A 14,082-nucleotide genomic window follows, 5' to 3' on the forward strand; every position below is an offset into this window, starting at 1 on the left:
AATTCTTTACAATTTTTTTTCATGAAGGTAATAATATTGCTCCAATCTAGGTAGACATTTCATCTACGTCTTTCTCATAGATATGTATTTTTTTCATTTTGCAATAACAGTATTCATTCTATAATCTTGAAAATACTTGGGTTTTTATAAGGTTAAAGTTGATCTGTTCAACAGTAAGATGAATCAGACTTTTATATTTTAATTGTATCGGAATAAGACCTAATGAAAATGATTTGTTATATAACAATGAGAAAAGCAAGGCACTGCTGAGAGTTGAACTCAGGCTCTCCTTTTTACTAAACAGGCGCTTTAACCAGCTAAGCCACAGCACCCACTTGACTCTTAATTTTGAAACACTTTTCTTTATGCTGTTCAAGAGAATATTGCTTTTTCACTTTCATAGTCTTTTCTAAGTTCACACACTTCTCTACTCATAAACTTAAGATGAATGAAGACTCTTCACTTATTCAAAAACACCTCTCTAATTTGAAGTTTACCCTATTCATATCATTTTAAAATATACCTTGCTGAAGAATGGATTAGTTGAATTCAACAATAGAGTGATCATTCACCTGTATCTTGTTCTTTGTGATTTTCTTTTCCCTATTTCAATCAATGCATTCCTACAAAAATCTTCACAATACCAAGTGTTTTATTTAATTTTTAGGATAACATTCTAAAGTTCATAGAACCAGATGTTTATACTTAAATTGTATTCAACACTTGTTTGATGAAAATTACTCGGAAAGCATGGAGAAAACAGTTAAATGCTGCTGAGATTTGAACTCAGGATTTCCTGTTTACGAGACAGGAGCTTTAACCACTAAGCCACAGCACCAACGGTAATAGTAAAAAATGCATAAATAATTTATTGTTGATGATGAAAATGTGTTTTCTGCTATAAATTCTTCTTTATATGTATTGTAATCTTAAACACGAAAAGATACTCAATCACTACGCAAGGATTAATATGTTTTAATAAACAGGTACTCTTATAAAACCCAATTTAATTTCTTGAATTCTTTACAATTTTTTTCATGAAGGTAATAATATTGCTCCAATCTAGGAAGACATTTCATCTACGTCTTTCTCATAGATATGTATTTTTTTCATTTTGCAATACCAGTATTCATTCTATAATCTTGAAAATACTTGGGTTTTTATAAGGTTAAAGATGATCTGTTAAACAGTAAGATGAATCAGACTTTTATATTTTAATTGTATCGGAATAAGACCTAATGAAAATGATTTGTTATATAACAATGAGAAAAGCAAGGCACTGCTGAGAGTTGAACTCAGGATCTCCTGTTTACTAGACAGGCGCTTTAACCAGCTTAGCCACAGCACCCACTTGATTCTTAAATTTGAAACACTTTTCTTTATGCTGTTCAAGAGAATATTGCTTTTTCACTTTCATATTCTTTTCTAAGTTCACACACTTCTCTACTCAAACACTTAAGATGAATGAAGACTCTTCACTTATTCAAAAACACCTCTCTAATTTGAAGTTTACCCTATTCATATCATTTTAAAATATACCTTGCTAAAGAATGGATTAGTTGAATTCCACAATAGAGTGATCATTCACCTCTATCTTGTTCTTTGTCATTTTCTTTTCCCTATTTCAGTCAATGCATTCCTACAAAAATCTTCACAATACCAAGCATTTTATTTAATTTTTAAGATAACTTATTCTAAAGTTCATAGAACCAGATGTTTATATTTAAATTGTATTCAACACTTGTTTGATGAAAATTATTCGGAAAGCATGGAGAAAACAGTTAAATGCTGCTGAGAATTGAACTCTGGATTTCCTGTTCACGAGACAGGAGCTTTAACCCCTAAGCCACAGCACCAACAGTAATAGTAAAAAATGCATAAAGAATTTATTGTTGATGATGAAAATGTGTTTTCTGCTATAAATTCTTCTTTATATGTATTGTAATCTTAAACACGAAAAGATACTCAATCACTACGCAAGGATTAATATGTTTTAATAAACAGGTACTCTTATAAAACCCAATTTCATTTCTTGAATTTTTTACAATTTTTTTTCATGAAGGTAATAATATTGCTCAAATCTAGGTAGACATTTCATCTACGTCTTTCTCATAGATATGTATTTTTTTCATTTTGCAATAACAGTATTCATTCTATAATCTTGAAAATACTTGGGTTTTTATAAGGATAAAGATGATCTGTTCAACAGTAAGATGAATCAGACTTTTATATTTTAATTGTATCGGAATAAGACCCAATGAAAATGATTTGTTATATAACAATGGGAAAAGCAAGGCACGGCTGAGAGTTGAACTCAGAATCTCCTGTTTACTAGACAGGCGCTTTAACCAGCTTAGCCACAGCACCCACTTGATTCTTAAATTTGAAACACTTTTCTTTATGGTGTTCAAGAGAATATTGCTTTTTCACTTTCATATTCTTTTCTAAGTTCACACACTTCTCTACTCAAACACTTAAGATGAATGAAGACTCTTCACTTATTCAAAAACACCTCTCTAATTTGAAGCTTACCCTATTCATATCATTTTAAAATATACCTTGCTGAAGAATGGATTAGTTGAATTCAACAATAGAGTGATCATTCACCTGTATCTTGTTCTTTGTCATTTTCTTTTCCCTATTTCAGTCAATGCATTCCTACAAAAATCTTCTCAATACCAAGCATTTTATTTAATTTTTAAGATAACTTATTCTAAAGTTCATAGAACCAGATGTTTATTCTTAAATTGTATTCAACACTTGTTTGATGTAAATTATTCGGAAAGCATGGAGAAAACAGTTAGGTGATGCTGAGATTCTAACTCATGATTTCCTGATTATGAGACAGGCGCTTTAACCACTAAGCCACAGCACCAACGTTAAAAGTAAAAAATGCATAAATAATTCATTGTTGATGATGAAAATGTGTTTTCTGCTATAAATTCTTCTTTATATGTATTGTAATCTTAAACACGAAAAGATACTCAATCACTACGCAAGGATTAATATGTTTTAATAAACAGGTACTCTTATAAAACCTAATTTCATTTCTTGAATTCTTTACAATTTTTTTCATGAAGGTATTAATATTGCTCAAATCTAGGTAGAAATTTCATCTACGTCTTTCTCATAGATATGTATTTTTTTATTTTGCAATAACAGTATTCATTCTATAATCCTGAAAATACTTGGGTTTTTATAAGGTTTAAGATGATCTGTTCAACAGTAAGATGAATCAGACTTTTATATTTTAATTGTATTGGAATAAGACCTAATGAAAATGATTTGTTATATAACAATGAGAAAAGCAAGGCGCTGCTGAGAGTTGAACTCAGGATCTCCTTTTTACTAAACGTGCACTTTAACCAGCTAAGCCACAGCACCCACTTGATTCTTAATTTTGAAACACTTTTCTTTATGGTGTTCAAGAGAATATGGCTTTTTCACTTTCATATTCTCTTCTAAGTTCACACACTTCTCTACTCATGAACTTAAGATGAATGAAGACTCTTCACTTATCCAAAAACACCTCTCTAATTTGAAGTTTACCCTATTCATATCATTTTAAAATATACCTTGCTGAAGAATGGATTAGTTGAATTCAACAATAGAGTGATCATTCACCTCTATCTTGTTCTTTGTCATTTTCTTTTCCCTATTTCAATCAATGCATTTCTACAAAAATCTTCACAATACCAAGTATGTTATTTAATTTTTAAGATAACTTATTCTAAAGTTCATAGAACCAGTTGTTTATACTTAAATTGTATTCAACACTTGTTTGATGAAAATTATTCGGAAAGCATGAAGAAAACAGTTAAATGCTGCTGAGATTTGAACTCAGGATTTCCTGTTTACGAGATAGGAGCTTTAACCACTAAGCCACAGCACCAACGGTAACAGTCTAAAATGCATAAATAATTTATTGTTGATGATGAAAATGTGTTTTCTGCTATAAATTCTTCTTTATATGTATTGTAATCTTAAACACGAAAAGATACTCAATCACTACGCAAGGATTCATATGTTTTAATAAACAGGTACTCTTATAAAACTCAATTTCATTTCTTGAATTCTTTACAATTTTTTTCATGAAGGTATTAATATTGCTCAAATCTAGGTAGAAATTTCATCTACGTCGTTCTCATAGATATATATGTTTTTCATTTTGCAATAACAGTATTCATTCTATAATCTTGAAAATACTTGGGTTTTTATAAGGTTTAAAATGATCTTTTCAACAGTAAGATGAATCAGACTTTTATATGTTAATTGAATCGGAATAAAACCTAATGAAAATGATTTGTTATATAACAATGAGAAAAGCAAGGCACTGCTGAGAGTTGAACTCAGGATCTCCTGTTTACTAGACAGGCGCTTTAACCAGCTAAGCCACAGCACCCACTTGATTCTTAATTTTTGAAAGACTTTTCTTTATGGTGTTCAAGAGAATATTGCTTTTTCACTTTCATATTCTTTTCTAAGTTCACACACTTCTCTACTCAAACACTTAAGATGAATGAAGACTCTTCACTTATTCAAAAACACCTCTCTAATTTGAAGCTTACCCTATTCATATCATTTTAAAATATACCTTGCTGAAGAATGGATTAGTTGAATTCAACAATAGAGTGATCATTCACCTGTATCTTGTTCTTTGTCATTTTCTTTTCCCTATTTCAGTCAATGCATTCCTACAAAAATCTTCTCAATACCAAGCATTTTATTTAATTTTTAAGATAACTTATTCGAAAGTTCATAGAACCAGATGTTTATACTTAAACTGTATTCAACACTTGTTTGATGAAAATTATTTGGAAAGCATGGAGAAAACATTTAAATGCTGCTGAGATTTGAACTCAGGATTTCCTGTTTACGAGACAGGAGCTTTAACCACTAAGCCACAGCACCAACGTTAATAGTAAGAAATGCATAAATAATTCATTGTTGATGATGAACATGTGTTTCCTGCTATAAATTCTTCTTTATATGTATTGTAATCTTAAACACGAAAACATACTCAATCACTACGAAAGTATTATTATGTTTTAATAAACAGGTACTCTTATGAAACCCAATTTCATTTCTTGAATTCTTTACAATTTTTTTTCATGAAGGTAATAATATTGCTCCAATCTAGGTAGACATTTCATCTACGTCTTTCTCATAGATATGTATTTTTTTAATTTGGAAATAACAGTATTCATTCTATAATCTTGAAAATACTTGGGTTTTTATAAGGTTAAAGATGATCTGTTCAACAGTAAGATGAATCAGACTTTTATATTTTAATTGTATCGGAATAAGACCTAATGAAAATGATTTGTTATATAACAATGAGAAAAGCAAGGCGCTGCTGAGATTTGAACTCAGGATCTCCTGTTTACTAGACAGGCGCTTTAACCAGCTAAGCCACAGGACCCACTTGATTCTTAAATTTGAAACACTTTTCTTTATGGTGTTCAAGAGAATATTGCTTTTTCACTTTCATATTCTTTTCTAAGTTCACACACTTCTCTACTCAAACACTTAAGATGAATGAAGACTCTTCACTTATTCAAAAACACCTCTCTAATTTGAAGTTTACCCTATTCATATCATTTTAAAATATACCTTGCTGAAGAATGGATTAGTTGAATTCCCCAATAGAGTGATCATTCACCTCTATCTTGTTCTTTGTCATTTTCTTTTCCCTATTTCAGTCAATGCATTCCTACAAAAATCTTCACAATACCAAGCATTTTATTTAATTTTTAAGATAACTTATTCTAAAGTTCATAGAACCAGATGTTTATACTTAAATTGTATTCAACACTTGTTTGATGAAAATTATTCGGAAAGCATGGAGAAAACAGTTAAATGCTGCTGAGAATTGAACTCAGGATTTCCTGTTTACGAGACAGGAGCTTTAACCCCTAAGCCACAGCACCAACAGTAATCGTAAAAAATGCATAAAGAATTTATTGTTGATGATGAAAATGTGTTTTCTGCTATAAATTCTTCTTTATATGTATTGTAATCTTAAACACGAAAAGATACTCAATCACTACGCAAGGATTAATATGTTTTAATAAACAGGTACTCTTATAAAACCCAATTTCATTTCTTGAATTTTTTACAATTTTTTTTCATGAAGGTAATAATATTGCTCAAATCTAGGTAGACATTTCATCTACGTCTTTCTCATAGATATGTATTTTTTTCATTTTGCAATAACAGTATTCATTCTATAATCTTGAAAATACTTGGGTTTTTATAAGGATAAAGATGATCTGTTCAACAGTAAGATGAATCAGACTTTTATATTTTAATTGTATCGGAATAAGACCCAATGAAAATGATTTGTTATATAACAATGAGAAAAGCAAGGGACGGCTGAGAGTTGAACTCAGGATCTCCTGTTTACTAGACAGGCGCTTTAACCAGCTAAGCCACAGCACTCACTTGATTCTTAAATTTGAAACACTTTTCTTTATGGTGTTCAAGAGAATATTGCTTTTTCACTTTCATATTCTTTTCTAAGTTCACACACTTCTCTACTCAAACACTTAAGATGAATGAAGACTCTTCACTTATTCAAAAACACCTCTCTAATTTGAAGCTTACCCTATTCATATCATTTTAAAATATACCTTGCTGAAGAATGGATTAGTTGAATTCAACAATAGAGTGATCATTCACCTGTATCTTGTTCTTTGTCATTTCCTTTTCCCTATTTCAGTCAATGCATTCCTACAAAAATCTTCTCAATACCAAGCATTTTATTTAATTTTTAAGATAACTTATTCTAAAGTTCATAGAACCAGATGTTTATACTTAAATTGTATTCAACACTTGTTTGATGAAAATTATTCGGAAAGCATGGAGAAAACAGTTAAATGCTGCTGAGCTTTGAACTCAGGATTTCTTGTTGACGAGACAGGCGCTTTAACCACTAAGCCACAGCACCAATGTTAATAATAAGAAATGCATAAATAATTCATTGTTGATGATGAAAATGTGTTTCCTGCTATAAACTCTTCTTTATATGTATTGTAATCTTAAACACGAAAACATACTCAATCACTACGCAAGTATTAATATGTTTTAATAAACAGGTACTCTTATAAAACCCAATTTCATTTCTTGAATTCTTTAAAAAAAAAATCATGAAGGTATTAATATTGCTCAAATCTAGGTAGAAATTTCATCTACGTCTTTCTCATAGATATGTATTTTTTTCATTTGGCAATAACAGTATTCATTCTATAATCTTGAAAATAGTTGTGTTTTTATAAGGTTTAAGATGATCTGTTCAACAGTAAGATGAATCAGACTTTTATATTTTAATTGTATCGGAATAAGACCTAATGAAAATGATTTGTTATATAACAATGAGAAAAGCAAGGCGCTGCTGAGATTTGAACTCAGGATCTCCTTTTTACTAAACAGGTGCTATAACCAGCTTAGCCACAGCACCCACTTGATTCTTAAATTTGAAACACTTTTCTTTATGGTGTTCAAGAGAATATTGCTTTTTCACTTTCATATTCTTTTCTAAGTTCACACACTTCTCTACTCAAACACTTAAGATGAATGAAGACTCTTCACTTATTCAAAAACACCTCTCTAATTTGAAGCTTACCCTATTCATATCATTTTAAAATATACCTTGCTGAAGAATGGATTAGTTGAATTCAACAATAGAGTGATCATTCACCTGTATCTTGTTCTTTGTCATTTTCTTTTCCCTATTTCAGTCAATGCATTCCTACAAAAATCTTCTCAATACCAAGCATTTTATTTAATTTTTAAGATAACTTATTCTAAAGTTCATAGAACCAGATGTTTATTCTTAAATTGTATTCAACACTTGTTTGATGTAAATTATTCGGAAAGCATGGAGAAAACAGTTAGGTGATGCTGAGATTCTAACTCATGATTTCCTGATTATGAGACAGGCGCTTTAACCACTAAGCCACAGCACCAACGTTAAAAGTAAAAAATGCATAAATAATTCATTGTTGATGATGAAAATGTGTTTTCTGCTATAAATTCTTCTTTATATGTATTGTAATCTTAAACACGAAAAGATACTCAATCACTACGCAAGGATTAATATGTTTTAATAAACAGGTACTCTTATAAAACCTAATTTCATTTCTTGAATTCTTTACAATTTTTTTCATGAAGGTATTAATATTGCTCAAATCTAGGTAGAAATTTCATCTACGTCTTTCTCATAGATATGTATTTTTTTATTTTGCAATAACAGTATTCATTCTATAATCCTGAAAATACTTGGGTTTTTATAAGGTTTAAGATGATCTGTTCAACAGTAAGATGAATCAGACTTTTATATTTTAATTGTATTGGAATAAGACCTAATGAAAATGATTTGTTATATAACAATGAGAAAAGCAAGGCGCTGCTGAGAGTTGAACTCAGGATCTCCTTTTTACTAAACGTGCACTTTAACCAGCTAAGCCACAGCACCCACTTGATTCTTAATTTTGAAACACTTTTCTTTATGGTGTTCAAGAGAATATGGCTTTTTCACTTTCATATTCTCTTCTAAGTTCACACACTTCTCTACTCATGAACTTAAGATGAATGAAGACTCTTCACTTATCCAAAAACACCTCTCTAATTTGAAGTTTACCCTATTCATATCATTTTAAAATATACCTTGCTGAAGAATGGATTAGTTGAATTCAACAATAGAGTGATCATTCACCTCTATCTTGTTCTTTGTCATTTTCTTTTCCCTATTTCAATCAATGCATTTCTACAAAAATCTTCACAATACCAAGTATGTTATTTAATTTTTAAGATAACTTATTCTAAAGTTCATAGAACCAGTTGTTTATACTTAAATTGTATTCAACACTTGTTTGATGAAAATTATTCGGAAAGCATGAAGAAAACAGTTAAATGCTGCTGAGATTTGAACTCAGGATTTCCTGTTTACGAGATAGGAGCTTTAACCACTAAGCCACAGCACCAACGGTAACAGTCAAAAATGCATAAATAATTTATTGTTGATGATGAAAATGTGTTTTCTGCTATAAATTCTTCTTTATATGTATTGTAATCTTAAACACGAAAAGATACTCAATCACTACGCAAGGATTCATATGTTTTAATAAACAGGTACTCTTATAAAACCCAATTTCATTTCTTGAATTCTTTACAATTTTTTTCATGAAGGTATTAATATTGCTCAAATCTAGGTAGAAATTTCATCTACGTCGTTCTCATAGATATATATGTTTTTCATTTTGCAATAACAGTATTCATTCTATAATCTTGAAAATACTTGGGTTTTTATAAGGTTTAAAATGATCTTTTCAACAGTAAGATGAATCAGACTTTTATATGTTAATTGAATCGGAATAAAACCTAATGAAAATGATTTGTTATATAACAATGAGAAAAGCAAGGCACTGCTGAGAGTTGAACTCAGGATCTCCTGTTTACTAGACAGGCGCTTTAACCAGCTAAGCCACAGCACCCACTTGATTCTTAATTTTTGAAAGACTTTTCTTTATGGTGTTCAAGAGAATATTGCTTTTTCACTTTCATATTCTTTTCTAAGTTCACACACTTCTCTACTCAAACACTTAAGATGAATGAAGACTCTTCACTTATTCAAAAACACCTCTCTAATTTGAAGCTTACCCTATTCATATCATTTTAAAATATACCTTGCTGAAGAATGGATTAGTTGAATTCAACAATAGAGTGATCATTCACCTGTATCTTGTTCTTTGTCATTTTCTTTTCCCTATTTCAGTCAATGCATTCCTACAAAAATCTTCTCAATACCAAGCATTTTATTTAATTTTTAAGATAACTTATTCGAAAGTTCATAGAACCAGATGTTTATACTTAAACTGTATTCAACACTTGTTTGATGAAAATTATTTGGAAAGCATGGAGAAAACAGTTAAATGCTGCTGAGCTTTGAAATCAGGATTTCTTGTTTACGAGACAGGCGCTTTAACCACTAAGCCACAGCACCAACATTAATAATAAGAAAGGCATAAATAATTCATTGTTGATGATGAAAATGTGTTTCCTGCTATAAATTCTTCTTTATATGTATTGCAATCTTAAACACGAAAACATACTCAATCACTACGCAAGTATTAATATGTTTTAATAAACAGGTACTCTTATAAAACCCAATATCATTTCTTGAATTCTTTACAAAAAAAATCATGAAGGTATTAATATTGCTCAAATCTAGGTAGAAATTTCATCTACGTCTTTCTCATAGATATGTAGTTTTTTTCATTTGGCAATAACAGTATTCATTCTATAATCTTGAAAATAGTTGTGTTTTCATAAGGTTTAAGATGATCTGTTCAACAGTAAGATGAATCAGACTTTTATATTTTAATTGTATCGGAATAAGACCTAATGAAAATGATTTGTTATATAACAATGAGAAAAGCAAGGCGCTGCTGAGATTTGAACTCAGAATCTCCTTTTTACTAAACAGGTGCTATAACCAGCTAAGCCACAGCACCCACTTGATTCTTTATTTTGAAACACTTTTCTTTAAGGTGTTCAGGAGAATATTGCTTTTTCACTTTCATATTCTTTTCTAAGTTCACACACTTCTCTACTCAAACACTTAAGATGAATGAAGACTCTTCACTTTTTCAAAAACACATCTCTAATTTGAAGTTTACCCTATTCATATCATTTTAAAATATGCCTTGCTGAAGAATGGATTAGTTGAATTCAACAATAGAGTGATCATTCACCTCTATCTTGTTCTTTGTCATTTTCTTTTTCCTATTTCAGTCAATGCATTCCTACAAAAATCTTCACAATACCAAGCATTTTATTTAATTTTTAAGATAACTTATTCTAAAGTTCATAGAACCAGATGTTTATTCTTAAATTGTATTCAACACTTGTTTGATGAAAATTATTCGGAAAGCATGGAGAAAACCGTTTGGTGCTGCTGGAATTTGAACTCAGGATTTCCTGTTTACGAGACAGGCACTTTAACCACTAAGCCACAGCACCAACGTTAATAGTGAAAAATGCATAAATAATTTATTGTTGATGATGAAAATGTGTTTCTGCTATAAATTCTTCTTTATATGTATTGTAATCTTAAACACGAAAAGATACTCAATCACTACGCAAGGATTAATATGTTTTAATAAACAGGTACTCTTATAAAACCCAATTTCATTTCTTGAATTCTTTACAATTTTTTTTCATGAAGGTATTAATATTGCTCAAATCTAGGTTGAAATTTCATCTACGTCTTTCTCATAGATATGTATTTTTTTATTTTGCAATAACAGTATTCATTCTATAATCCTGAAAATACTTGGGTTTTTATAAGGTTTAAGATGATCTGTTCAACAGTAAGATGAATCAGACTTTTATATTTTAATTGTATTGGAATAAGACCTAATGAAAATGATTTGTTTTATAACAATGAGAAAAGCAAGGCGCTGCTGAGAGTTGAACTCAGGATCTCCTTTTTACTAAACATGCGCTTTAACCAGCTAAGCCACAGCACCCACTTGATTCTTAATTTTGAAACACTTTTCTTTATGGTGTTCAAGAGAATATGGCTTTTTCACTTTCATATTCTCTTCTAAGTTCACACACTTCTCTACTCATGAACTTAAGATGAATGAAGACTCTTCACTTATCCAAAAACACCTCTCTAATTTGAAGTTTACCCTATTCATATCATTTTAAAATATACCTTGCTGAAGAATGGGTTAGTTGAATTCAACAATAGAGTGATCATTCACCTCTATCTTGTTCTTTGTCATTTTCTTTTCCCTATTACAATCAATGCATTCCTACAAAAATCTTCACAATACCAAGTATTTTATTTAATTTTTAAGATAACTTATTCTAAAGTTCATAGAACCAGTTGTTTATACTTAAATTGTATTCAACACTTGTTTGATGAAAATTATTCAGAAAGCATGAAGAAAACAGTTAAATGCTGCTGAGATTTGAACTCAGGATTTCCTGTTTACGAGATAGGAGCTTTAACCACTAAGCCACAGCACCAACGGTAACAGTCAAAAATGCATAAATAATTTATTGTTGATGATGAAAATGTGTTTTCTGCTATAAATTCTTCTTTATATGTATTGTAATCTTAAACACGAAAAGATACTCAATCACTACGCAAGGATTCATATGTTTTAATAAACAGGAACTCTTATAAAACCCACTTTCATTTCTTGAATTCTTTACAATTTTTTTTCATGAAGGTAATAATATTGCTCCAATCTAGGTAGACATTTCATCTACGTCTTTCTCATAGATATGTATTTTTTTCATTTGCCAATAACAGTATTCATTCTATAATCTTGAAAATACTTGGGTTTTTATAAGGTTAAAGATGATCTGTTCAACAGTAAGATGAATCAGACTTTTATATTTTAATTGTATCGGAATAAGACCTAATGAAAATGATTTGTTATATAACAATGAGAAAAGCAAGGCGCTGCTGAGATTTGAACTCAGGATCTCCTGTTTACTAGACAGGCGCTTTAACCAGCTAAGCCACAGGACCCACTTGATTCTTAAATTTGAAACACTTTTCTTTATGGTGTTCAAGAGAATATTGCTTTTTCACTTTCATATTCTTTTCTAAGTTCACACACTTCTCTACTCAAACACTCAAGATGAATGAAGACTCTTCACTTATTCAAAAACACCTCTCTAATTTGAAGTTTACCCTATTCATATCATTTTAAAATATACCTTGCTGAAGAATGGATTAGTTGAATTCCACAATAGAGTGATCATTCACCTCTATCTTGTTCTTTGCCATTTTCTTTTCCCTATTTCAGTCAATGCATTCCTACAAAAATCTTCACAATACCAAGCATTTTATTTAATTTTTAAGATAACTTATTCTAAAGTTCATAGAACCAGATGTTTATACTTAAATTGTATTCAACACTTGTTTGATGAAAATTATTCGGAAAGCATGGAGAAAACAGTTAGGTGATGCTGAGATTCTAACTCATGATTTCCTGTTTATGAGACAGGTGCTTTAACCACTAAGCCACAGCACCAACGTTAAAAGTAAAAAATGCATAAATAATTCATTGTTGATGATGAAAATGTGTTTTCTGCTATAAATTCTTCTTTATATGTATTGTAATCTTAAACACGAAAAGATACTCAATCACTACGCAAGGATTAATATGTTTTAATAAACAGGTACTCTTATAAAACCCAATTTCATTTCTTGAATTCTTTACAATTTTTTTCATGAAGGTATTAATATTGCTCAAATCTAGGTAGAAATTTCATCTACGTCGTTCTCATAGATATATATGTTTTTCATTTTGCAATAACAGTATTCATTCTATAATCTTGAAAATACTTGGGTTTTTATAAGGTTTAAAATGATCTTTTCAACAGTAAGATGAATCAGACTTTTATATGTTAATTGAATCGGAATAAAACCTAATGAAAATGATTTGTTATATAACAATGAGAAAAGCAAGGCACTGCTGAGAGTTGAACTCAGGATCTCCTGTTTACTAGACAGTCGCTTTAACCAGCTAAGCCACAGCACCCACTTGATTCTTAATTTTTGAAAGACTTTTCTTTATGGTGTTCAAGAGAATATTGCTTTTTCACTTTCATATTCTTTTCTAAGTTCACACACTTCTCTACTCAAACACTTAAGATGAATGAAGACTCTTCACTTATTCAAAAACACCTCTCTAATTTGAAGTTTACCCTATTCATATCATTTTAAAATATACCTTGCTGAAGAATGGATTAGTTGAATTGAACAATAGAGTGATCATTCACCTCTATCTTGTTCTTTGTCATTTTCTTTTCCCTATTTCAGTCAATGCGTTCCTACAAAAATCTTCACAATACCAAGCATTTTATTTAATTTTTAAGATAACTTATTCTAAAGTTCATAGAACCAGATGTTTATTCTTAAATTGTATTCAACACTTGTTTGATGTAAATTATTCGGAAAGCATGGAGAAAACAGTTAGGTGATGCTGAGATTCTAACTCATGATTTCCTGTTTATGAGACAGGCGCTTTAACCACTAAGCCACAGCACCAACGT

At 30.2% G+C, this 14,082-nt stretch overlaps 8 non-coding genes across 8 annotated transcripts; all 8 read right to left on the bottom strand.

Moving 5' to 3' along the window:
- Nucleotides 1-765: 765 nt before the first annotated feature.
- Nucleotides 766-838, bottom strand: TRNAT-CGU (transfer RNA threonine (anticodon CGU)). Its single transcript has one exon. It is a non-coding gene; the product is annotated as a tRNA-Thr (tRNA).
- A 436-nt stretch (nt 839-1,274) lies between these two features.
- Nucleotides 1,275-1,348, bottom strand: TRNAT-AGU (transfer RNA threonine (anticodon AGU)). Its single transcript has one exon. It is a non-coding gene; the product is annotated as a tRNA-Thr (tRNA).
- Nucleotides 1,349-4,328: 2,980 nt separating this feature from the next.
- On the bottom strand, nt 4,329-4,402 carry TRNAT-AGU (transfer RNA threonine (anticodon AGU)). The gene has a single exon. It is a non-coding gene; the product is annotated as a tRNA-Thr (tRNA).
- A 436-nt stretch (nt 4,403-4,838) lies between these two features.
- TRNAT-CGU (transfer RNA threonine (anticodon CGU)) lies at nt 4,839-4,911 on the bottom strand. The gene has a single exon. It is a non-coding gene; the product is annotated as a tRNA-Thr (tRNA).
- A 437-nt stretch (nt 4,912-5,348) lies between these two features.
- TRNAT-AGU (transfer RNA threonine (anticodon AGU)) lies at nt 5,349-5,422 on the bottom strand. The gene has a single exon. It is a non-coding gene; the product is annotated as a tRNA-Thr (tRNA).
- A 3,998-nt stretch (nt 5,423-9,420) lies between these two features.
- Nucleotides 9,421-9,494, bottom strand: TRNAT-AGU (transfer RNA threonine (anticodon AGU)). Its single transcript has one exon. It is a non-coding gene; the product is annotated as a tRNA-Thr (tRNA).
- A 2,982-nt stretch (nt 9,495-12,476) lies between these two features.
- Nucleotides 12,477-12,550, bottom strand: TRNAT-AGU (transfer RNA threonine (anticodon AGU)). Its single transcript has one exon. It is a non-coding gene; the product is annotated as a tRNA-Thr (tRNA).
- A 944-nt stretch (nt 12,551-13,494) lies between these two features.
- On the bottom strand, nt 13,495-13,568 carry TRNAT-AGU (transfer RNA threonine (anticodon AGU)). The gene has a single exon. It is a non-coding gene; the product is annotated as a tRNA-Thr (tRNA).
- Between the last annotated feature and the right edge of the window lie 514 nt (nt 13,569-14,082).

The sequence above is a fragment of the Lissotriton vulgaris genome, chromosome 12, assembly GCF_964263255.1.
Source record: "Lissotriton vulgaris chromosome 12, aLisVul1.2, whole genome shotgun sequence".
Lineage (NCBI taxonomy): Eukaryota > Metazoa > Chordata > Amphibia > Caudata > Salamandridae > Lissotriton > Lissotriton vulgaris.